The 4254-nt window shown below is 37.0% G+C and overlaps 1 non-coding gene across 1 annotated transcript; it reads right to left on the reverse strand.

Annotated features, from left to right (window-relative positions):
- Nucleotides 1-3339: 3339 nt before the first annotated feature.
- Nucleotides 3340-3446, reverse strand: LOC127743606 (small nucleolar RNA R71). The gene has a single exon (XR_008004991.1). It is a non-coding gene; the product is annotated as a small nucleolar RNA R71 (small nucleolar RNA).
- Nucleotides 3447-4254: the final 808 nt, after the last annotated feature.

Below are 4254 nucleotides of genomic sequence, written 5' to 3' on the forward strand. Positions count from 1 at the left end.
GCATGGCTGACGCGTGCGCGGGATTTGGACAAAATCACAGCGACGCGTGGATTGGAGTTCGCGCAAATGATGCGAGCGCGTGCTTGACGCGCACGCGTGGAGGGGAAATCGTCAAGCGACGCGTACGCGTGACCGACGTGTACGCGTGACAAGCGCGATCTGCAGAAATAATAGAAATTGCTGGGGGCGATTTCGGCCCGCGTTTTGACCCATTTTTTGGCCTAGAAATACAAAATAAAGCCAGGGAACATGCAGAGACTCAAGACATACATGACACAACATTGAATATTCACAATTTTAGATGTAGTTTTTAGAGAGAGAGGTTCTTTCCTCTCTCTTAGGTTTTAGGATTAAGATTTCTTTTAGTCATTAAGATTGTTTCTTCATACCAGGTTCAATATTCCTTTATTTTGATTTCTCTTCTACTTTTAGACACTATAATGCTTTTATTTATTAATGACTTATGTTGTCAAATTGGCTTATGAACTTTTCCATGTTAGATTTGATTTCTTCTATTAATGCAATTTGAGTTATTTCGGATATATGATTTTTATTTAGCTTTCTATATTCTTGGCTTTGGTTGAGTAATTAGAGACTCTTGAGTTATCAAACTCTTTTGTTGATTGATAATTGGATGTTGCCAATTGACTTGAATTCCACTAACTCTTGTCTTTCTTTGGGAATTGACTAGGACTTGAGGATTCATATTGATTTATTCACTTGACTTGCCTTCATAGTTAGAGGTTGACTAAGTGGGAGCAACGAGCAATTCTCATCACAATAGATAAGGATAACTAGGATAGGATTTCTAATTTTCATACCTTGCCAAGAGTTTTCTTAGCTATTGATTTATTAATTCCTGCAATTTATTTTTCTTGTTCAAACCTTTCAAAAATCCAAAAATATTGTTTTCCATAACCAATAATAAAACACACATCCCTACAATTCCTTGAGAACATGACCCGAGGTTTGAATACTTCGGTTTATAAATTTTACTGGGTTTGTTACTTGTGACAACCAAAACTTTTGCACGAAAGGATTCTCCGTTGGTTTAGAAACTATACTTTCAATTAGATAATATTTTTATAAAATTCTTTACTAGCGAGAATTGATGCGTGAGCATCTTGTCTATCTTTTCCTAGTGAATTTGTATCTAATTTGTTGAGTTTAATTAAGAATTAATTATATTTTATCCACTTTGGATGCTATTTTGAGTTTTGTGCAATACTGTTTATTTTAGGTAGCATTCGGTGGAAATTGATGGAGTTTCTACAGCACAAGAATCAAAGGAGATGGCTGCGAGGAGCGACGCGCACGCATGCCTGACGCGTGCGCGTGAATTGGAGGTATCCATGGCGACGCGTGCGCGTGACTAACGCGTACGCGTGAATTGAAGATTTGCTCAGCGACGCGTACGCGTGACTGACGCGTACGCGTGACGTGCTCGATCTGCAGAATTTACAGAAATCGCTGGCGTGGATTTTGGGCCGCGTTTTGACCCAGTTTTTAGCCCAGAAAACACATATTAGAAGCTGCAGAATGGACAAATCAAATGGTCCCCACCCATCATCTGAAGACTTGTTAATTAATTCAAATTTAAATTCAAATCTTATTTTTAGGAAAAGATATTATTTTTAATTTTAGATAATTAGTTTTTAAATTTATTAGGATTAGTTATAAAAAAGGGATCTAATGCCATCAGATTGGGAGGACAGTACATTTTTACCAGAACCCTTATTTTTCTTCTCTGAACCATGAGCAACTAATCCTCCATTATTAAGGTTAGGAGCTCTGTCTATCTGTATGGATTGATTTGTTTGATCTTTCTAATTTAATTTATGTTTTGATTGATATTTCAATAATTGTTTTCGTTCTTTATTTTATGAACATTGGGTGGAATGGAAGTATGACCCATGTTCTAATTGAGTTCTTGTAAAATTTGGAAAAGCTCTTTACTTGAACAACAACTTGAAAACATATTATCCTAAATTTCTAATTGTTTGTATTTAACGGGATACGTGACATCCCTTATTTTTGGATAATTAGGATTTTTGTGGCATATAAACTGAATTTGAACTTCACCTTCTAATTGGAATTAATTGACCAAGGAATTGGCAGCTGATGAATCTTAGAGGAGACTAGGAAGGTCTAAGGAATTAGGGTCTAGTCATATATTGTTTGCCATAAAATTAAATCTTACATGATTAAATTAGTTAGTAAGAAAAATCAATCTGAAAAATAGATAACTCTGAAGCCTTAACTGTTCTCTCAAATATTTTATTCCCAACTTATTGCTGCTTGCTTTCTGAAATTCTTAAAGTACTGTTTAATTCTCTTTGAATATCTCAAAACTATTTTCTGCTTGCCTAACTAATCCTATCAAACGTTATTGTTGCTTGATCCATCAATTCTCGTGGGATCGACCCTTACTCACGTAAGGTATTACTTGGTACGACCCGGTGCACTTGCCGGTAAGTTAGTGGGTCACAAATACTGCATCAAGTTTTTGGCGCCATTTCCGGAGATTGATAGTGATTAACAACTATTAGTTGTTTGATTGCTTAGATTAGGCGTTTTATTTTTAATTTTATTAAAATCTATTTTTTTAAAAAAATATTTTCGAAAATTTTTTTAATAAATAAATAGCACCAATATTTTTCTTAATTTCTGAAATTAAATTTGGTGTTACCTATTTATTATTTAGTACTTTTATTTTATTATTTTACACAGATTACCTCACTGGGAATTTTCTACACTCTGACATAGAGATTCCCATCTTTTCTTGTTTTCTGTTTGTTTATGTGCAAGAACAGAGACAAAGAACATCTCTTAGACCTTGATCCTGAACCTGAAAGGACTTTTAGGCGGCGTTTACAACAAGCAAGGCTTTACAAGGTTGCAGAATCCACTATGGATCCGAATAATACTGATAATGCCAATGGGGCAAACCTGAATGGGAATGAGCAACAAAGGAGAGTGCTTGGATCTTACTCTTCTCCTACTGCAGCTCTCTATGGAAAAAGCATCGTGGTGCCTCCTATTGCTGCGAACAACTTTGAGTTGAAGCCTCAACTGGTCACTCTGGTGCAACAAAACTGCCAGTATCATGGTCTTCCCCAAGAAGACCCAAATTAGTTTATTTCTAGTTTTTTGCAAATTTGTGATACTGTGAAGACAAATGGAGTAAACCCAGATGTGTACAAACTCATGCTCTTCCCGTTTGCACTGAGGGATGGAGCAAAGCTATGGCTAGATTCCCAGCCCAAGGAGAGTTTGGATACTTGGAACAAGGTGGTTACTGAGTTTCTCACAAAATTTTTCCCACCAAAGAAGCTGACTAAGCTTAGGATGGAGACTTAGACCTTCAGACAGAAGGATGGTGAAACTCTGTATGAAGCTTGGGAGAGATACAAGCTACTGACTAGGCAATGCCCTCTGGACATGTTCTCCAAATGGACTCAACTAGATATCTTTTATGAAGGCTTGGGTGAAATGTCCAAGATGTGCTTAGACAATTCTGCAGGAGGTTTATTGCACAAGAAGAAGACACCAGAGGAGACTATTGAGCTTATTGAATTGGTTGCTAGCAACCAATATTTATACTCATCTAATAGGAATTCTGTGAACTCTAAGGCTCCTCAGAAGAAGGGTGTCATGGAAGTGGAAGCTCTTAATGCTATTCTTGCTCAGAACAAGCTTATATCAGCAAATAAATCTACTTACTCAACACATGGGTGGCATGCAAGTCTCAACTATCCACACCCAAAATCCACCTCCAGAGATCTCCTATTACATGGCAGGTAACTTTATGCAAAATGATAATTATGATTATGCTCAACCCTCTTCTGAACAGGTGAATTACATGAGGAGTGGTCCTAGGAATCCCAACAATGATCCATATTCTAAGACATACAATCAGGGGTAGAGGAATCACCCAAATTTTGGATGGAGGGACCAACCTCAGAGACCTCAAAACTTCAACAATAGTTCTCAGGGCGGTGTCCAGCAGAACAATGATTTGGAAGCAATATTGACAGGTTTTAGACAGGAAACCAGAGTGTCCATCAAGAACCTGGAGATTCAAATGGGTCAAATAGCCACCAGAGTTAATGAAATTGATCAGAGGACCACTAATAGCCTTCCTGGTAACACAATTCCAAATCTAAGAGCGGAATTGATGAGCGGATAATTTGTACGCTTTTTGGCATTATTTTTAGTATGTTTTTAGTATGTTTTAGTTAGTTTTTAGTATAT

This window comes from Arachis duranensis, chromosome 10 (genome assembly GCF_000817695.3).
Source record: "Arachis duranensis cultivar V14167 chromosome 10, aradu.V14167.gnm2.J7QH, whole genome shotgun sequence".
NCBI lineage: Eukaryota > Viridiplantae > Streptophyta > Magnoliopsida > Fabales > Fabaceae > Arachis > Arachis duranensis.